The following is a 22744-nucleotide window of genomic DNA, read 5'->3' as shown; positions in this document are numbered from 1 at the left end:
GTTCCTAATCAAACCCTGTCTATCCAGATAATTATATATACCATCTCTAAGAATACTTTCCATCAATTTACCCACCACTGACATCAAACTCAGGCCAATAATTGCCAGGTTTACTCTTAGAAACCTTCTTAAACAATGGAACCACATGAGCAATACGCCAATCCTCTGGCACCATCCCCATTTCTAATGACATTTGAAATATTTCTGTCAGAGCCCCTGCTATTTCCATACTAACTTCCCTCAAGGTCCTTGGGAATTTTTTGTCCGGACCCGGAGACTTATCCACTTTTATATTCCTTAAAAGCACCAGTACTTTCTCTTCTTTAATCTTCATACTTTCCATAACTACCCTTCTTGTTTCCTTTACCTTACACAATTCAATATCCTTCTCCTTAGTGAATACCGAAGAAAAGAAATTGTTCAAAATCTCCCCCATCTCTTTTGGCTCTGCACATAGCCATCCACTCTGATTCTCTAAGGGACCAATTTTATCCATCACTATCCTTTTGCTATTTATATAACTGTAGAAACCCTTTGGATTTATTTTCACCTTACTTGCCTCGTATCTTCTATTAGCTTTTCTAATTTCTTTCTTGAGATTCTTTTTACATTCTTTATATTCCTCAAGCACCTCATTAACTCCAAGCTGCCTATATTTATTGTAGATATCTCTCTTTTTCCGAACCAAGTTTCTAATATCCCTTGAAAACCATGGCTCTCTCAAACTCTTAACCTTTCCTTTCAACCTAACAGGAACATAAAGATTCTGATTTCACCTTTAAATAACCCCCATTTCTCTATTACATCCTTCCCATAAAACAAATTGTCCCAATCCACTCCTTCTAAATCCCTTCACATCTCCTCAAAGTTAGCCTTTCTCCAATCAAAAATCTCAACCCTGGGTCCAGTCCTATCCTTCTCCATAATTATATTGAAACTAATGGTATTGTGATCACTGGACCTGAAGTGCTCCCCAACACATACCTCCGTCACCTGACCTATCTCATTCCCTAACAGGAGATCCAACACTGCCCTTTCTCTAGTCGGTATGTTGTTCCTTTCTGCACCTGGTGCGCACCGGGCGGCAACTCTACCATTTCCTTAGCATTTTTACGTGGCTGAGTTACAATAATTGTGTATGGGCAGTATTTACACAGCATTTGCTCAAATCCAGGTTTCTTTAATCGAAATTCCCAATGTTCCTGTTGGGTTGAACATATCGACCCTAGGCGTATATTGTTTAGAAGGGCGGCCTGCTCACCGCGTCACGTGGCAGTTAGCGGAGTTGGTTAATGAGCCAAGTTTGCATCTGAGCTCTGATGAGGGGGTTACACCTCACCAAGCTCCCATGTGGGGCCTTGTCAAAGGTCTTGCTAAAGTCATGTAGACACTGCCTTGTTTTTATTAGGTTTCCTAGTAACTTCCTCAAAAAACTATAAAATTGGTTAGACATGACCTACCATGAGCAAAGCCCTGCTGACTATCCTTAAGCAATCCCTGCCTATCCAAAGACTTATATATAAGTCTTTGGATAGGCAGGGATTGCTTAAGGATAGTCAGCAGGGCTTTGCTCATGGTAGGTCATATCCTGTTCATTATTATACCTACCTATAATTTACCCAATACTGATGTCAAGCTCACCAGCTTACAATTTCCTGGATAATTCTTGCAGCCTTTCTTAAACAACAGAACAACACTAGCTATCCTCCAATCCTCCAGCACCTCACCTGTGGCTAAGGACGTTTAAATATCCGGGGCCCCTGCAATTTCTGTACTAGCTCCACAGGGCCCTGGGGCTTTATCCACCCTAATCTGTTTCAAGACAGCAAACACCTTCTCATGGTGAAATTCTTTGCACCCTTTTCAAAGCCTCTGCATGCTTCCTGTAATGGGTCAATAGATCGGCACGTAATACTGCAAATATGGCCTAATCGAAGTTTTATATAGCTGCAATATGACTGTATGCTTTCCTCTCCAATCTTTCTACTTCTATCACCACTTTCAAGGATCCCTCTGGCCATGACTATGCCTAAGTATTCTGCCATTTACTGTGTACTTTTCTATTATATTTGACTTCCAAAACATCTCATGCTTGTCCAAATTAAACTCCTTCTGCCATTTCTCTGCCTGTGTTTCTATTTGGTCTATATCCTGCTGACTTATTGCCAACTAGCCACAAAATTAGGAATTTTTTTTTGTATCGTCTGCACATTTACTCACCCACATTTTCGATCAAATCATTTATGTCTATCGCAAATAACATATGTCAAAGTACTGCTCCATATGCAAAGCCACTGTTCAGAGAACTCCAGTCAGAAAATTACCCCCTCTCTTCTATAGTCAAGCTAAATTTGAATCCAATCTTAACAGTTCTTCAAGGATCCAAAACTTGCCATTCCACTGATGTAAAGGTCAATATCCCATAATCATACTCAGAATCAGGTTTAATATCACCAGCATATGTCATGAAATTTGTTAATAGTCTGAATAGCATATAATTCCCTCGTTTGTCCCTATTGCCATTTATATCCTCTGGAAGCTGGTCTTGGCTGAAGAGAATGCAAGTATCTATGCCAAATCCAATCGATCTCCTCTCTTACCTCTCTCAATAATCTTGGATAGATCCCTTCAGGCCCTGGGGACTTAACACCTTAATGATTTTCAAGAGCCCAACATATGCTGCTTATTGATATCAATATGCCCCAAAATTATCGGCATACAGTACTTATTTCTGTCTTTTTGTCCTCTACGTCATTCTCTTCAGTGAATGCCAATGCAAAGTATTTTAGTGCCTCGCCCATCTACTTTGGTCTAAGCATAAATTACTTCCTTTGTCATTGAATAATTCTACCCTTCCCCTATTCACCCTCTTCCTTCAAATGCACGTACAAAATGCCTGTCATTCTCATAATTAATCCCTTTTGTCTGAATTTGCAACAGTTCTCATCGTCCAGGATTCTTGCGCTTTGCCATCCATAAGATATAGGAGCAGAATTAGGCATTCGGCCCTTTGAGTTTGCTCCTCCATTCGATCACGAATCATATATTATCATTCTCAACCCCTTGTCCTGCCTTCTCCCTGGAATCTTTGACACCCTTACTAATCAAGAACCTATCAACTTCTGCTTTGAATATACCCAATGACTTGGCCTCCACAGCCATCTGCCTCAGCATTACATCTTTGCATTTATTTTCTTGTCATTTACACCTGCCTTCCTTACCACTGACTCAACCTGCAAGTCAACCTTTAGGGAATCCTGCACTGGGGGTGTTGTATAACAGTTCAACATAGAACTATGGATGTTTTCCAATCTGCTACACCAAATAGCTACACTTTTCTCTGCCTTGGCGAAGCAGCCAAGATAATAATGAAAGACTCCCCCCTCTGGCTTTCGCCATCCCATCAAGAAACAAAAGCTTGAAAGCACATTCCGCCAGGCTTCAAGACTGCTTCTATCCTGTAATAGTAAGATTGTTGAACAATCCCTTAGTACAATAAGGGACCTCACAATATACCTCGCTATAACCTTGCACCTTTTGGCCTACCGGCATGGCATTTTCTCTGTAACTGTAGCACTTCATTCTGCACCTTGTACTTCCTCAGTGCACTGTGGTAATGAATTGAACTACACTCAGTGGCGACTTTATTTGGTACCTCCCGTACCTAAAAAAATGGTCACTAACTGTATGATTGTAGTCTTCAGTTGCTGGAGCCCTTCTACTTCAAGGTTCGATCTTTTGTGCACTCAGAGATGCTCTTCTGCACAGCACTGTTGTAACATTTGGATTACTGTCACCTTTCTATAAGATTGAACCAGTCTGGCCATCCTCCTCTGACCTCTCTCATTAACAAGGCATTTTCACCGACAGGACAGTTGCACACTGAGTTTTTTTTTTGTTTTTCACACCATTCTCTATAATCTCTAGACCAGGGATTCACAACCTTTATTATGCCATGGACCCCTACCATTAACAGCAGGGTTTGTGGACCCCCAGGTTGGAAAACCCTGTCCTGGACTGTCGTATGTGAGAATTCCAGGAGATTGAATTGACTTTATTTCATTTCTTACATCCTTCTCAAACGTGAGGAGTAAAAATCTTTACATCTCCGTCTAAATGTGCAATGTACAATCATAGTAATTTATAATAATTTATCAGAAATAGAACAGTCTTTGTAATATAGAGTACACTCAAATCAATGTGAATTCATCAGTCTGATGGCCTGGTGGAAGAAGTTGTCCTGGAGTCTGTTGGTCCTGTCTTTTATGCTGTGGTACTGTTTCCCGGATGGTAACACCTGGAATAGATTATGGTTGGGGTGACTCGGGTCCCCAGTGATCCTTTGGGCCCTTTTTACACACCTATCCTTGTAAGTGTCCTGAATCATGGGAAGTTCACAACTACAGATGTGCTGGGCTGTCCGCACCACTCTCTGCAGGATCCTGTGATCCAGTTCCTATACCAGGCAGTGATGCAGCCAGTCAGGTTGCTCTCAATTGTGCCCCTGTAGAAAGTTCTTAGGATTTGGGGGCCCATACCAAACTTCCTCAACCGTCTGAAGTGAAAGAGGCGCTACTGTGCCTTTTTCACCACACAGCTGGTGTGTATAGACCACGTGAGGTCCTCGGTGATGTGGATGCCGAGGAACTTGAAGCTGTTCACCCTCTCAACCCCAGATCCATTGATGTCAATAGGGGTTAGCCTGTCTCCATTCCTCCTGTAATCTACAACCAGCTCCTTTGTTTTTGCAACATTGAGGGAGAGGTTGTTTTCTTGACATCACTGTGTCAGAGAGATTACTTCTTCCCTGTCGGCCACCTCGTTATTGTTTGAGATAAGACCAATCAATGTAGTGTCGTTGGAAATTTAATTAGCAGATTGGAGCTGTGGGTGGCAATACAGTTATGGGTATACAGGGAGTAAAGGAGGAGACTCAGTACGCAGCCCTGAGGGGCTCCTGAATTGAGTGTCAGAGGGTTGGAGGTGAGGGAGCTCACTCTTACAACCTGCTGGCGATCTGACAGAAAGTCCAGGATCCAGTTGCACAAAGCAGGGTCAAGGCTGAGGTCTCTGAGCTTCTTGTCGAGCCTGGATAGAACTTTAGTGTTGAATGCTGAACTGTAGTCCAAAAATAGCATTCTCACATAAGCATCCTTCTTCTCCAGATGTGCGGTTTCTGAGATATTCAAACTACACTGTCTAGAACCAATTATCATTCTATAGTCAAAGTCACATAGGTCATATGTTTGGTCTGAATGATGTGAGCTTCATGACCATGTCTGTATGTGTTTATGTATCAAGTTGCTGCCACATGATTGGCTAATTAGATATCTGGATTAACCAGCAGGTGTACCTACTAAACTGGCCACGGAGTATATATGTATGTGACAATAATATACTTTTTTTTCAATGTTTTAACAGGATCTGGATACAGTATCTCAGTACGGAGGATTCTGGTTGGAAAAGCAGAGAATCTGTTCTTTTTTTACTTAGTACCATCATTGTCGTATCTTGTCCCATTACTCAGGCAGCAAATGTATTAGTTGTGCCCATTGGAGGAAGTCACTGGATTAATATGCGACATCTGCTGGAAGAACTGAAACTTCGTGGGCACAACCTCTCTGTGCTTTATTATGCAGGAACTAGATTTATTACAGGAAGTCCTGACCTATATCAATCTATTGTCATTCAAGCACAAGCAAATGTTGAAATAATTGATGTAGTGGGAATCATTCTGAGAAACACATTGCAGTTTGGGCAGAATGGGTGGACCTTCTTGGACTATGTTAAGTCCCAATTTGAAGTACGAAATTTTGTAATAAACTGTATAAAAATGGTTGGTTTCACTATTGCTGGTATTTTTGAGAACAAAGCTTTGCTAAGCCAACTTCAAAAGGCAAATTTTGACCTGGTGCTTACAGATCCTGTTTTTGCTACTGGTCCCATGCTTGCGCATTACTTAAAACTTCCGCTGGTGTATGATGTTTGATGGCTAGAGACTGGTGATGCTCATTTTCTTTTTGCTCCATCACCCCTTTCTTATGTCCCAATCTCTAACTCTCACCTGACAGACAAAATGTCCTTTCTTCAAAGAACACAAAACTTCATCCAGAGTCTAATCCATTTATACATTTTAGAACTTTCTGTTTACCCCAGCTTCAATGAACTCTGTCATCGATATCTGGGACCGGATACCGACATCAAAACAATTCTGCTGAGGGCTGATGTGTGGCTGATGAGAGTTGATTTTGTACTTGAATTCCCACGGCCCACCATGCCAAATATTGTGTACATTGGAGGCTTCCAGTTTAAACCAACCCGACCACTAGCAGCAGAGTTTGAAGAGTTTGTCCCAAGCTCAGGGAAACATGGACTTATCGTGCTGTCATTAGGATCCCTTGTCAGTTACTTGTCAAAGCAGATAACTCTGCAAATAGCTGAAGCATTTTCTCAAGTACCCCAGAAGGTTATTTGGAAATATGATGGAGATATCCCTCCCAATATAGGTAGTAATACACTACTGACAAAATGGATCCCTCAGAATGACCTTCTGGGACACCCCAACACACGAGTCTTCATTTCTCATGGTGGTAACAATAGCATTTACGAGGCCATCTACCACGGGGTACCAGTGATTGGCATGCCTCTATTTTTAGACCAGTTTGACAATGTAGTCCGACTGGAGTCCCGAGGTGCAGCAAAGGTGCTTAATGTTGCAACTATGCATTCAGCAGATCTATTGCAGGCACTTAATGAGGTAATAAACGGCACATTTTACCGGGACAACATGAAGAAACTCTCTGCCCTCCACCGGGACCAAATAGACTCGTCAATGAAGCGAGCCATTTTCTGGATTGAATACGTTGCCCGACACAAAGGAGCAGGGCATTTGCGCTCTGAATCCTACCGACTGCCCTGGTACACTTACTATTGTGTAGATGTGATGATCTTTCTGTTGTCCATGTTCTTTATGGTCACAGTGCTGGTGGTTGTAGCACTGAAGAAACTTTGTCGTATTGCATGTAGAAGAAAGCAGAAAACTGAATGAGGTTACAGTTTTTGTGTTGAAAGATGGTCTTTTCAGTCCTTTGAAAGTAAATGGTGGAAGTTATTTTTGCATTAATTCCTTGTCTGAAAAAATCAATTTAGCAAAGGGAAAAAAGAGATGCAATATCTCAAACGTGCCTAGACTGCGTAGGAAAATTTTAAATTCTCAAATAAGATCATAAAGTAACAGACATGTTTAGCTACTATTATTCTAAGTTTAGTAACATTTCTCACACAAACCCTAAAGGTTTACAATTGCTGGCAGCGAATCCAAATCAGGTTTAATGTCACCGGCATGTGTCGTGAAATTTATTAACTTTGTAGCATCAGTACAATGCAATACATGATAAATAAATATAGAGAAAAGAAATTGAAAGTGTATGTATGTGTCTATTAAATTGTAAAGTGAAAATAAATAGTGCAAAAAAACTGAAATAATAAAGTAGTGAGGTAGTGTTCATGTGTTCAGTGTCCTTTTAGAAATCAGATGGCAGAGGGGAGGAAGCTGTTCCTGAACTGCTGAGGTTTCTGTTCCTCCTTCCGAACTATAACGATGGGAAGAGAGCATGCCCTGGGTGGTGGGGATCCTTAACGATGGACACCGACTTCCTAAGGCACCGTTCCTTGAAGTTGTCTTGGATATTACAGAGGCTAGTACCCATGATGGAGCTGACTAATTTTACAAGTTTCTGCAAGAAGGCTGCGAGTTAACGGCTGATTTTCTGAGCCAAGGCAGCTTTTACCACTTGGGGTAAACGAGAGGCAAGACTGCGCAGGCGTGTGACATCAGCCAGTAGAGTGCAAAAGGTTTAAAAAGAAGACCGACATATCCAGTGGGCAGCGGAGTGAGAGGTAGCAGAGTGATAGGGCTTTGGCTCAATGGGCTTAGGCGGTAATGGGACAAGGCGAGGTAGGTTTACCGGTGTTATTTGCGGAAAGGAGGAAGTATGTGTGTGAGGCCAGTTTTCTGTGCTCGGTGTCAGATGTGAGAGGTCCTGGAGTCTCCCAGCCTCCCGGACAGCCATATCTGCACCAGGTGTGTCGAGCGGCAGCTCCTAAGGGACCGAGTTAGGGAACTGGAGATGCAGCTCAATGACCTTCATCTGGTCAGAGAGAGCAAGGAGGCGATAGAAAGGAGTTATAGGCAGGTGGTCACACCGGGGCCATGGGAGACAGACAACTGGATCACCGTCAGGAGGGGGAAGGGGAAGAGTCAGGTACTAGAGAGTACCCCTATGGCTGTACCCCTTGACAATAAGTATCCCTGTTTGAGTACTCTTGACGGGGGGGGGGGGGGGGGAGGGAACATCCTACCTGGGGGAAGCAACAGTGGCCGTGCCTCTGGCACAGAGTCTGGTCCTGTGGCTCAGAAGGGTAGGGAAAGGAAGAGGAAGCCAGCAGTGATAGGGGACTCTATAGTTAGGGGGTCAGACAGGCGATTCTGTGGACACAGGAAAGAAACTCGGATGGTAGATTGCCTCCCAGGTGCCAGGGTCCGGTATGTTTCAGATTGCGTCCAAGATATCCCGCAGTAGGAGGGAAAACAGCCAGAGGTCGTGGTACATATTGGTACCAATGACATAGGTAGGAAAAGGGAAAATGTCCTGAAAAACGAGTACAGGGAGTTAGGAAGGAAGTTGAGAAGCAGGACCTCAAAGGTAGTAATCTCAGGATTACTGCCTGTGCCACGCGACAGTGAGAATAGGAATAGAATGAGGTAGAGAATAAATGCGTGGCTGAGGGATTGGAGCAGGGGGCAGGAATTCAGATTTCTGGATCATTGGGGCAGGTGTGACCTGTACAAAAAGGACATTTTGCTCTTGAATCCCATGGGGATCAATATCCTGGTGGGGAGGTTTGCTAAGGCTACTGAGAAGAGTTTAAACTAGAATTGTTGAGGGGTGGGAACTGAACTGAAAAGACCGGGGAAGAGGAGGTTGACTCACAAATAGAGAAAGCTTGTAGACAGTGCGAGAGGGAGGATAGGCAGGTGATAGAGAAGGGACGCGCTCAGACCAAAGGTTTGAGATGCGTCTATTTTAACAAAAGGAGTGTTGTGAACAAAGCGGGTGAGCTTAGAACGTGGATCAGTACCTGGAGATATGATGTGGTGGCCATTACAGAGACTTGGATGGCTCAGGGATAGAAATGGTTACTTCAAGTGCCGGGTTTTAGTTGTTTCAGAAAGGACAGGGAGGGAGGCAAAAGAGGTGGGGGTGTGGCACTGTTGATCAGAGATAGTGTCACAGCAGCAGAAAAGGTGGACGCCATGGAGGGATTGTCTGCAGAGTCTCTGTGGGTGGAGCTTAGGAACAGGAAGGGGTCAATAACTTTACTGGGTGTTTTTTATAGACTGTCCAATAGTAACAGGGCTATCCAGGAGCAGATAGGGAAACAGATCCTGGAAAGGTATAATTATAACAGAGTTGTCATGCTGGGAGATTTTAATTTCCCAAATATTGACAGGCATCTCCCTAGAGCAAGGGGTTTAGATGGGGTAGAGTTTGTTAGGTGTGTTCAGAAAGATTTCTTGACACAATATGTAGATAAGCCTACGAGAGGAGAGGCTGTACTTGATTTGGTATTGGGAAATGAACCTGGTCAGGTTCAGATCTCTCAGTGGGAGAGCATTTTGGAAATAGTGATCATAATTCTATCTCCTTTACAATAGCATTGGAGAGAGGTAGGAACAGACAAGTTAGAAAAGCATTTAATTGGAGTAAGGGGAATTATGAGGCTATCAGGCAAGAAATTGGAAGCTTAAATTGGAAACGGATGTTCTCAGGGAAAAGTACAGAAGAAATGTGACAAATGTTCAGGGGATATTTGTGTGGAGTTCTGCATAGGTACGTTCCAATGAGGCAGGGAAGTTATGGTAGGGTACAGAAACCGTGGTGTACAAAGGCTGCAATGAACCTAGTCAAGAAGAAAAGAAAAGCTTACAAAAGGTTCAGAGAGCTTGGTAATGACAGAGATCTAGACGATTATAAGGCTTAATAGGAAGGAGCCTAAGAAGGAAATTAGGAGAGCCAGAAGGGGCCATGAGAAGACCTTGGAGGGCAGGATTAAGGAAAACCCCAAGGCATTCTACAAGTATGTGAAGAGCAAGAGGATAAGACGTGAAAGAATAGGACTTATGAAGTGTGACAGTGGGAAAGTATGTATGGAACCGGAAGAAATAGCAGAGGTACTTAATGAATAATTTACTTCAGTATTCACAATGGAAAAGGATCTTGGTGATTGTAGTGATGGCTTGCAGCAGACTGAAAAGCTTGAGCATGTAGATATTAAGAAAGAGGATGTGCTATAGCTTTTGGAAAGCATCAAGTTACATAAGTCGCCGAGACCGGATGAAATGTACCCTAGGCCACTGTGGGAGGTGAGGGAGGAGATTGCTGAGCCTCTGGCGATGATATTTGCATCACCAATGGAGACGGAAGAGGTTCTGGAGGATTGGAGGGTTGCGGATGTTGTTCCTTTATTCAAGAAAGGGAGTAGAGATAGCCCAGGAAATTATAGACCAGTGAGTCTTACCTCAGTGGTTAGTAAGTTGATGGAGAAGATCCTGAGAGGCAGGATTTATGAACATTTGGAGAGGTATAATATGATTTGGAATAGGCAGCATGGCTTGTCAAGGGCAGATCATGCCTTACAAGCCTGATTGAATTTTTTGAGGATGTGACTAAACACATTGACGAAGGAAGAGAAGTAGATGTAGTGTATATGGATTTCAGCAAGGCATTTGATAAGGTACCCCATGCAGAGCATATCGAGAAAGTAAGGAGGAGTGGGATCCAAGGGGACATTGGTTTGTGGAGCCAGAACAGGCTTGCCCACAGAAGGCGAGAAGTGGTGGGTAGACGGGTCATATTCTACATAGAGGTCAGTCACCGGTGGAGTGCCTCAGGGATCTATTCTGGGACCCTTACTCTTTGTGATTTTTATAAATGACCTGGATGAGGAAGTGGAGGGATGGGTTAGTAAGTTTGCTGATGACACAAAGGTCGAAGGTGTTGTGGACAGTGTGGAGGGCTGTTAAAGGTTACAGCAGGACATCGATAGGATCCAAAACTGGGCTGAGAAGTGGCAGATGGAGTTCAACCCAGATAAGTGTGAAGTGGTTCATTTTGGTAGGTCAAATATGATGGTAGAATATAGTATTAATGGTAAGACTCTTGGCAGTGTGGAGGATCAGAGGGATCTTGGAGTCCGAGTCTATAGGATGCTCAAAGCAGCTAGGCAGGTTGACTCTGTGGTTAAAAAGTTGTACAGTGTATTGGCCTTCATCAATTGTGGAATTGAATTTAGGAGCTGAGAGGTAATGTTGCAGCTATATAGGACCCTGGTCAGACCCCAGTTGGAATACTGTGCTCAGTTCTGTTCGCCTCACTACAGGAAAGATGTGGAAGCCATAGAAAGTGTGCAGAGGAGATTTACAAGGATGTTGCCTGGATTGGGGAGCATGCCTTATGAGAATAGTTGAATGAACTCGGCCTTTTCTCCTCGGAGCGACGGAAGATGAGAGATGACCTGATGATTAGAGGCATTGATCATGTGGATAGTCAGAGGCTTTTTCCCAGAGCTGAAATGGTTGTCATAAGAGGGCACAGGTTTAAGGTGCTGGGGAATAGGTACAGAGGAGATGTCAGGGGTAAGTATTTTACTCAGAGAGTGGTGAGTGCGTGGAATGGGCTGCTGGCAACGGTGCTGGAGGTGCATATGTTAGGGTCTTTTAAGAGACTTTTGGGTAGGTACATGGAGCTTAGTAAAATAGAGGGCTATGGGTATGCCTAGTAATTTCTAAGGTAGGGACATGTTTGGCACAACTTTGTGGACCAAAGGGCCTGTATTGTGCTGTAGGTTTTCTATGTTTCTAACTTACTTTGATCTTGTGTAGTCGCTCCTCCGTACCAGCCAGTGATGCAACCAGACAGAATGCTCTTCACGGTACATTTGTAGAAGCCCTCTTTCCAACTTTTATTTCTTTTCCATGTTTGATTTCATTCTAACAATCACAGTTCTTGAAGGTCAAAATCAGAAACAGATTTAAAAGAAAATGTTGCAAATACTGGAAACCTAAAATACAACTTGAGAATATCTAAATACCCCGTATCTTAGTCAGCATATGAAAGGGGTTGATGGGTAGATGGGGTCATCACTTGGATTACAAAATTTGAGACTAATTGTGAAAGGTGAAATGTTTGAGACTAACCCTGAAGGGAAACTTCTTCACTCAGATGGTGGTGAGAATGCGATTTCAACTTTTAAGATAAGTTTGGCTAAATACATGGAGGGCTGTGATGCAGGTGCAGGTCAGTGGGTCTAGGCAGAATAATAGTTTTGCAAGGACTAGGTGGGCCAAAGGGCCTGTTTTTGTGCTGTAGTGCTCTATGGTTCCATTGTTATGAAGAGTTAGAATCAGAATCAGGTTTAATATCTGTAGTACTCTCCTCATGCTTTTTCAGGCAGCTCCCTTACCAAGACTTGATCATCCACTTGTGTGAGGATTACAATATATTGGCCTGGCTCCTTCTGATCAACAACATACTGCTGTTCTTCTACACAATCCCTCAACATTGTAAACTGGTTACGAAAGGCCTTCACATAGAATGTAGCACAGTACAGGCCCTTGGGCCCATGGTGTTGTGCCAAGCTTTTAACCTCTAAGGCCAATTTAACCCTTTGCTACTACATAACCCTCCATTTATCTATCATTCACAGGCCTATTTAAGAGTTGCTTAAATACCCCTAATGTATCTGCTCCTACCAACATATGTGGCAGGGTGTTCCACGCACCCACCACGCTCTGTGTAAAGAATTTACCTCTGACATTCCCCCTCCATTTTACTGCACATTAACCAAAATGTCTCTGGCTCTTAAAAAGTCTATGCCTCTTATCATTGTGTACATCTCCATATAATCTCACAAAATTGAGGAGGAGGAGGAAAAGATGGCACGATGGCGGTGCGCGCGGCCACTTCGGTGGTGATGTCTTTTATCTGTCAAGTAGGGGACCGTGCCCAATTCTGATTTGATGGAGACGGACGTTAGAGTAACAAGGAACATCTGAAAAACTTCTGAAATGTCCTCTTCGCTGCCGCTGCTACTGTGTGGTAACCGGAATCTCCGGAGCAGAAGGCCCTGAAATCCTCGGCTTTGCTTGTTTCAGCGGCCGGGGCAAGGTCGAAGGTGCTCGGCAGAGGATGGCCCTCGGGAGGCTGTAGTGAAGAGGCTGGTCGGAAGCTCGAAGTTTTCAGTCAGATGGACTCAGTGTCGGCTGCTTCCAAGACATCGACAAGTTAACGGTGCCTGGAGGTTTATGGCAGGGAGTTTCTCCCTTTTGCCGCTGCTATCCGGGACTCAGGAGTCGATCAACTCGGGGACTTTTGAGACTTTATTTACTGTGCCCATGGTTTGTTCTTCATCAAATTATGGTGTTACTTTGCACTGCTGTAACTATATGTTATAATTCTGTGTCTGTCAGTGTTAGTCCTTGGTTTGTCCTGTTTTCTGTGATATCACTCCGGAGAAACATTGTATCATTTCTTAATGCATGTATGCATTTCTACATGACAATAAAAGAGGACTGGGTGTTCTCATAATCTAAAAAAAATTGGTATTAGCATTACTTCTGTATAATAATCTCTGTCATCTCATATTCTTCTGCCATTATTTTTTCCCTGAGTTATATCCACTCATTCCTTTTCTACCCTTTATTTTCCCCTTTCCGGTGTGCCTTTAGTTGTATTTCGGCAACCATAAACAGGATCACGGATGCAAGCTCAGTTCTTTCTTCAACGGAATTAAAAGCAGAAATTGCTGGTAACACTCAGCATGGACAGTGTCTGTGGAAAGAGAAACAGAGTTCAAGTTTCGGGCTCGAGTCATTTGTCAGAACTGGGAAAGAGGGAAAGCGGGACAGTGTTCCAGTCTCACTCTGACCAGCACTCACATAAACAGTATTGTCACGGTACAGTGACATCACTTACCAGCTGCAATACTTGTTGTGCATCAGTGATACTTTCTGGCAAGTTTATCCCACCCTCTCCACACACCAACTGTTATATGTCAGGAATTCAATTGACTTTATTACTTACATCCTTCATATACACGAAGAGTAAAAATCTTTACATAATGTCTCCATCTAAATGTGCAATGTGCAATTTATAATAAATAATATGTACAACAGGACAGTCAATATAACATAGAAATACAATTGTATCAGCATAAATTAGTCAGTCTGACGGTCTGGTAGAAAAAGCTGTCCTGGAGCCTGCTGGTCCTGGCTTTTATGCTGCGGTACTGTGTTCCCAGATGGTAGCAGCTGGAACAGTTTGTGGTTGGGGTGACTCGTGTCCTCAGTGATCCTTCACACCTGTCTTTGTAAATGTCCTGAATCATGGGAAATTCACTTCTACGGCTGTGCAAGGGGTCTGTATCGCTCACTGCAGAGCCCTGTGATTGAGGGAAATACAGTTTGCATGTCGGGCAGTGATACAACCAGTCAGAGTGCTCTCAATTGTGCCCCTGTAGAAGTTCTTAGGATTTGGGGGCCCATATCAAACTTCAACCGTCTGAGTTGAAAGAGGCACTGTTGTGCGTTTTTCACCACACAGCAGGTACGTACAGACCGCGTGAGATCCTCAGTGATGTTTATGCTGAGGAACTTAAAGCTGTTCACCCTCTCAACCCCAGATCCATTATGTCAATAGGGGTTAGCCTGTCTCCATTCCTCCTGTAGTCCACAACCAGCTCCTTTCTTTTTTGCAACATTAAGGGAGAGGTTGTTTTCTTGACACCACTGTGTCAGGGTGATGACTTCCTCTCTGTAGGCTGCCTCATAACTATTTGAGGTTAGACCAATCAGTTTAGTATCATCAGCAAATTTAATTAGCTGATTGGAGCCGTGGGTGGCAACACAGTCGTGGGTATACAGAGAGTAAAGAAGGAGGCTTAGGACACAGCCCTAAGTCTTTTGATTAAGCTCAAATATACAGCTTCCTTATCATTGGGGTTTAACCGCATCACCCTAAATTCAGCACAGACTTCAGTATATGGCCTGTTGTAGAGTAGTCCAGTAGCTACCTATGTTGTAATGTTGAGTAACCCAGATGTTCCCCGTTCTCACCCTGATGGATTAAGGGAATAAACATTACAGAATATCCCAAACCACAAGAAGTTGCAGTGGCAATCACAAATTTTTCTGGTGGCAGATATGATTTCCTGATTAGGATTAGCTGCTTTGAGGCATGCAAAGCCAGAGCTTACCATTCCATCACTCCTTGTTACACTGCCCTGCGCAACGCATTACAACTGCCTTTTCAGGCTGCTCCTTTACCTGGACTTGGTCACTCAGCTATATGAGCATACCTTCTCACCTCTGGTTCCTTTTGTTCACCATTGTGTTGCTGGAGATATGCACAGTCCCTCAGCATTTTAAACTGGTGACAAAGGTCACTTACATCTCACATAATCTCCTTAAATTGATATTAGTGTTTTATTTCCCTTCACTAACAAGTTCTGTCACGTCCTGTTCTTGTGCAGCTTGTTCTGCTTTAGATCTGCCCCTCCTGTTGACCTTTCTCCCACTCTGCTATCAGACTCCTCCTTCTCCTTTAGTCCTTTACCTTTTCCGCACATCACCTCTCAGATTCTCACTTCCCCCCGCCCTCCCCTTGGCATTTTTATTCCCTAATTATTCCCATCTTCCCCAGGTTGCTGACTCATTCTATTACCTGGGGATTCAAAGGTCAACTTTATTTATAGTATACATTTATATGTATTAGGGATCATGTGTTGGTCAGGGCATGGCGTGTAACAGAAAACAAAAACATTGAAGCTTATAAAGAATTATATAAAAAATAATAGTAGAGGTTAAAGCAGAGATATAAAATAAAATGTGTATAAATACATTTATACCTGCATGTATTTACAATGTAAACACCATTACCAAAATCAGAATTCTGATTATAAAAGGCAGTTTAATGAGTGTGTGGTGCAATGCAATGACATGGGGTGATGGGGTGCTAATGAGAATGTTTGGTTAAATTAACTGCCTGGTGGAAGAAACTTTGGTCAATCGAAAGTATCAAAGAGCAGGGTGGGAGCTCAAGTGGTAGATCTGAAAGTGTTAGGTGAATGGGTTTCTGGAAGGGACAAGCTATCAAATGGCATTGGTTAGTCTGGTCTTCCAGGTACCATCCTACACCTTTTGAGCCACACTGCTGCACTAATTCCTTGGATATTTGGCTATAACCAACACATATAAACACAGAAAACCTACAGCACAATACAGGCCCTTTGGCCCACGAAGCTGTGTCAAACACGTACTTACTTTAGAAATTACCTAGGGTTACCCATAGCCCTCTATTTTTCTAAGCTCCATGTACCTTTCCAGGAGTCTCTTAAAAGACCCTATCGTATCTGCCTCCACCACCATTGCTGGCAGCTCATTCCACGCACTCACTACTCTCTGCGTAAAAATCTCCTCTGTGTACCTACTTCCAAGCCCCTTAAAACTGTACCCTCTTGTGTTAGCCATTTCAGCCCAGGGAAAAAGTCTCTGACTATCCATGCAATCAATGCCTCTCATCATCTTATATACTTCTATCAGGTCACCTCTCATCCTCTGTCGCTCCAAGGAGAAAAGGCTGAGTTCACTCAACTCATTCTCATAAGGCATGCTCCCTGATCCAGGCACCATCCTTGTAAATCTCCTCTGCGCCCTTTCTATAGTTTCCACATCCTTCCTGTAGTGAGGTGACCAGAACTGAGCACAACACTCCAAGTGGGGTCTGACCAGGGTCCTATATAGCTGCAACATTATCTCTCAGTTCTCTCAGACTCAATCCCATGGTTGATGAAGGCCAATGCACTGTATGCCTTCTTAACCACAGAGTCAACCTGCGCAGCAGCTTTGAGTGTCCTATGGACTCGGACCCCAAGATCCCTCTGATCCTCCATACTGCCATTAATGATTATAGTCTTAACATTAATACTAAATTCTGCCATTATACTTGACCTACCAAAATGAACCACTTCACACTTATCTGGGTTGAACTCCATCTGCCACTTCTCAGCCCAGTTTTGTATCCTATTGATGTCCTGCTGTAACCTCTGGCAGCCCTCCACACTGTCCACAACACCTCCAATCTTTGTGTCATCAGCAAACTTATTAACCCATCCCTCCACTTCCTCATCCACGTCATTTATAGCAATCACAAAGAGGAGGAGTCCCAGAACAGAACCTGTCTACAACCACTCCTTGCCTTCTGTGGGCAAGCCAATTCTGGATCCACAAAGCAATGTCCCCCTGGATCCTATGCCTCCTTACTTTCTCAATAAACCTTGCATGGGGTACCTTATCAAATGCCTTGCTGAAATCCATATACACTACATCTACTGCTATTCCTTCATCAATGTGTTTAGTCACATCCTCAAAAAATTCAATCAGGCTTGTAAGGCACGACCAGCCCTTGACAAGCTATGCTGACTAATCCTAATCATATTATGCCTCTCCAAATGTTCATAAATCCTGCCTCTCAGGATCTTTTCCATCAACTTACCAACCACTGAAGTAAGACTCACTGGTCTATAATTTCCTGGGCTATCTCTATTCTCCTTCTTGAATAAGGGAACAACATCTGTAACCCTCCAGTCCTCCGGAACCTCTCCGGTCCCCATTGATGATATAAAGATCATCGCCAGAGGCTCACCAGTCTCCTCCCTCACCTCCCACAGTAGCCTGGGGTACATCTCGTCCAGTCCCAGAGACTTATCCAACTTGATGGTTTCCAAAAGCTCCAGTACATTCTCTTTCTTAATGTCTATATGTTCAAACTTTACAAACCACTTTAAGTCATCCCTACAATCACCAAGATCCTTTCTCGTATTGAATACTGAAGCAAAGTATTCATTAAGTACCTCTGCTATCTCCTTGGGTTCCATGCACACTTTTCCACTGTCACACTTGATTGGTCCTATTCTCTCATGTCTTATCCTCTTGCTCGTCACATACTTGTAGACTGCCTTGGGGTTTTCCTTAATCCTGCTCGCCAAGGCCTTCTCATGGCCCGTTCTGGCTCTCCTAATTTCATTCTTAAGCTCCTTCCAGCTAGCCTTATAATCTTCTAGATCTTTAACATGGCCTAGTTTTTTGAAACTTTCGTAAACTTTTCTTTTCTTCTTGATTAGATTTTCAACAGCCTTTGTAAACCACGGTTCCTGTACCCTACCATTCTTTCCCTGTCTCATTGGAATGTACTATGCAGAACGCAATGCAAATATCCCCTGAACATTTGCCACATTTCTGCTGTACATTTCCCTAAGAACATCTGTTCCCAATTTATGCTTCCAAGTTCCTGCCTGATAGCTTCATATTTCCCCTTACTCCAATTAAACGCTTTCCTAACTTGTCTGTTCCTGTCCCTCTCCAATGCTATGGTAAAGGAGGTAGAATTGTGATCACTATCTCCAAAATGCTCTCCCACTGACAGACCTGACACCTGACCAGGTTCATTTCCCAAAACCAGATCAAATACAGCCTCTCCTCTTGTAGGCTTATCTAGATATTGTGCTAGGAAACCTTCCTGAACACACCTAACAAACTCCACCCTATCTAAATCCTTTTCTCTAGGGAGATGCCAATAAATATTGGGGAAATTAAGATGTCCCATCATGACAAACCTGTTATTATTGCACCGTTCCGGAATTTGTCTCCCTATCTGCTCCTCGATGTCCCTGTTACTATTAGATGGTCAATAAAAAAACACCCAGTAGAGTTATTGACCACTTCCTGTTTCTAACTTCCACCCACAGAGACTCAGTAGACAATTCTCCATTAGTTCCTCCTTTTCTGCAGCCATGACACTATCTCTGATCAGCAGTGCCACGCCCCAGCCTCTTTTGCCTCCCTCCCTGTCCTTTCTGAAATATTTAAAGCCTGGCACTCTACATAACCATTCCTGCCCCTGAGCCATCCCAGTCTCTGTAATGGACACAACATCATAGCTCCAAGTACTGGTCCATGCACTCTCATCTTCTTTGTTCATGATGCTTCTTGCATTAAAATAGACACACCTCAAACCATCAGTCTGAGCGCATCCCTTCTCTAACACCTGCCTATCCTCCCTCTCGCACTGTCTCCAAGCTTTCTCTATTTGTGAGCCAACAGCCCTTCCTCCGTCTTTTCAGTTCGGTTCCCACCCCTCAGCAATTCTAGTTTAAACTCACTTTCCCTGACCAGACAAAAGTCGTCGAGCTGCACCTCCAGTTCCCTAATACGGTTCCTAAGGAGCTGCAGCTCAACGCACCTGGCACAGATGTGGCCATCCGAGGGGCTGGGAGTCTTCCTGACTTCCCACCTCTGACACCCAGTACAGAATACCGGCCTCACAGACATACTTCATGTTTCTATTCCTCACAGGTAACTTACCTCGCCTCGGCCCGTTACCGCCAAAGCCCTACCACTCTGCCTCAGATCACTCCAATGATGACTGCTCCGCTAGGCAGTGTCTCCCTTTTATGCCTGAACCTTCCCTATTATCTAACTCACGACTGGTTCTCCGGTTATAGCTGCTGATAGGCCACATACAACAGACAAATGCTTTCAAAGCTCCCTTTTTAAATAACCACTGCCGACCTGCGAGGAATCCCTCTTGGTAAAGCTCTCTTGATGCCACTGATAGGCCACGTATGTCTTTCGGGAGCATCTAGTAAATTTCACTCGTAACTTCTACCTCATGCCAACATTTGGCATTCCCACACATGACTTTAAATGAGGAGAGTTCGGATGCAATGCCCTGTATCTCTGAGGGATAAGAATGTATGGACTGTGATCAGGATCAGACACTAGCTGGGGTCATCAGGTTTCCAGGCCTTCATTGTCTGAACTCAATAGGTGCCAACCCAACAGTTTAGATGTACACTTAGGGTTGCCAGCTGTCCCGTATTAGCCGGGACATCCCGTATATTGGGCTAAATTGGTTTGTCCCATACGGGACCGCCCTTGTCCCGTATTTCCCCCACTGAGGTACAGCATTCCTATGAAACCGTTCGTAAGCCGAAATGGCGTGAAGCGAAGAAGCAATTACCATTAATTTATATGGGAAAATTTTTTGAGCATTCCCAAACCCAAAAAATAAAAGCAGGAATGATATGATAAATACACAAGTAGAAATAATGTATGTACAGTGTACCAGAATCGGGAAGATTAAGCCAAAACTGATTTGTAGAAAAAAATCGGCATGTACACGTATGTGTACATCACGTATGCACACGTCACGTATGTGCTCGTCACACATGCACACACAGCTGCCCACGCAGGGCTTCATGGTCATGGTAGTCTTTCTTGGGGTTAACACAAGTGTCCCGTATTTAACTGCTACTTTTGTCCCTTATTTGGGAGTGAGAAAGTTGGCAACCCTACGTACGGTGCCTATAAAATGTATTCACCACCCCCACCTCTTGGAAGTTTTCATGTTTTATTAGTTTACAACATTGAATCACAATGGATTTAGTTTGGATTTTTTCACACTGATCAACAGAAAAATACTCTTTTGTGTCAAAGTGAAAATGGATCTCCACAAAGTGTTCCAAATTAATTTCAAATATAAAACAAAAAATAATTGATTGCATAAGTATTCGCCCCCTTCAAGTCAGTATTTAGAAGATGCACCTTTGGCAGCAAGTACAGCCTTGAGTCTGTGTGGATAGGTCTCTATCAGCTTTGCACATCTGGACACTGCAGCTTATCACCTTACTTATTTACAAAACTGCTCAAGCTCTGTCAGGTTGCATGGGGATCGTGAGTGAACAGCCCCTTTCATGTCTAGCCACAGATTTTCAATTGGATTGAGGTCTAGACTCTGACTTGGCCACTTCAGGACATTAACTTTGTTGTCTTTAAGCCATTCCTGTATAGCTTTATGCTTGGTGTCATTGTCTTGCTGGAAAATAAATCTTCTCCCAAGTCACAGTTCTCTTGCAGACTGGACCAGGTTTTTCTCTAGGATTTCCCTGTATTTTGCTGCATTCATTTCACAAGTCTTCCAGGCCCTGCTGCAGTAAAGCATGTCCATAGCATGATGCAACCACCACCATAGTGATAATGTGTTTTTCATGATGTGCTGTGTTTGGCTTATGCCAGACATAGTGTTTAGTCTGATGGCCAAAAAGCTCAATTTTGATTTCATCGGCATAGAACCTTCTTCCAGCTGACTTCAGAGTCTCCCACATGCCTTCTGGCAAACTCTAGCCAACATTTCATGTGAGTAGTTTTTCAAAAGTGGCTTTCTCATTGTCACTCCCCCATAAAGCTGCAACTGGTAAAGCACCCGGGCAACAGTATGTGCAGTCTCTCCCATCTCAGCCACTGAAGCTTGTAACTTTTCCAGAGTTGTCATAGGTCACTTGGTGGCCTCCAAACTTTTGAGGACAGCCTGCTCCAGGCAGATTTACAGCAGTGCCATATTCTTTCCTTTTATTGATGATTGCCTTAGCTGTACTCCAAGGGATATTCAGTGACTTGTGCTTTTCAATACCCTTTTTTGCGGAGTTGCTTGGAGTGTTCTTTTGTCTTCATGGTGTAGTTTTTGCCAGGATACTGACTCACCAGCAGTAGGACCTTCCAGGTACAGGTGTATTTTTACTTCAGTCAATTGAAACACCTTGACTGCACACAAGTCTCCAAAAACAGATCTCCATTTAACTAATTATATGACTTCTGAAACCAATTCGCTGCACCAGTGATGATTTGGTTATCATTTTACAAGGGGGTGAATACTTACGCCATCAATTATTTTGTGTTTTAAATTTGTAAGTAGTTTAGAACACTTTGTAGAGATATGTTTTCACCTTGACAAAAAAGGGTCTTTTTTCTGTTGATCAGTGTCAAAAAAGCCAAATTAAATCCATTCTGATTCAATAAAATATGAAAACTTCCAAGGATGGTGAATACTTTTTACAGGCACTATATGTTCCCTACATACACCCCACTTTTACTTACTTAAGCACATCACTCTGACTGTGAGATAGGCTACTGACAGCAGCTCACCAAAATTCTCTATCCTGGGCCAGTCTTTCAAGTTGTCCCCAAGTGTAGCCCATCTTTGAAGATCCTTTCTTACCCAGGAATAGGGTCTTTAGAGCTTCTGTTAGTGTTTCTGTAGGTCTGAGCTTTCATGGGACGGAGTTGCTAGTCCCATGTCCAACCATCATCTGAAGCTGGACTTGGGATGGTTACATGATGGAGTCACTTGTGTCTAAGTCTTCTTTGTATCTGTCCCTTCTCCAGTTCTGTTCCTTCTGCACTATGTGCCCCGACACCTTCTTCTCTATTGCAAATATTTTCATGTCATTTTCCAAATTAAGCAAAACACAAAGGAAGGAGGAGAAGAGAAGAGCACGCATATTAAACCTAGACAGTACACTCAGTGGCCACGTTGTTAGGTACAGGAGTGGAACCTGCTATGGTCTTCTGCTGCTGTAGCCCATCTGCTTCAAGGTTCAATGTGTTGTGCAGAGATACTCTTCTGCACAGCACTGTAGTAACATGTGCTTATTTGAGGTATTGTCACTTCCTGTCAGCTTAAACCAGTCTGGCTATTCTCGAGTTCATGTTCAAGTTTATTGACATCTGACTTTATATTTATACAACCAAACGAACCAATGTTCCTCTGGACCACAGTGAATCAACACA

General features: G+C 43.3%; 1 pseudogene; it reads left to right on the top strand.

Annotated features, from left to right (window-relative positions):
- Positions 1 to 5255: 5255 nt before the first annotated feature.
- On the top strand, positions 5256 to 7048 carry LOC140209605 (UDP-glucuronosyltransferase 1-2 pseudogene; annotated as a pseudogene).
- Positions 7049 to 22744: the final 15696 nt, after the last annotated feature.

Source organism: Mobula birostris, chromosome 14 (assembly GCF_030028105.1).
Source record: "Mobula birostris isolate sMobBir1 chromosome 14, sMobBir1.hap1, whole genome shotgun sequence".
NCBI lineage: Eukaryota > Metazoa > Chordata > Chondrichthyes > Myliobatiformes > Myliobatidae > Mobula > Mobula birostris.
Note: the sequence above shows the minus strand (reverse complement) of the source record. Positions and strands in the feature narration are given on the sequence as shown.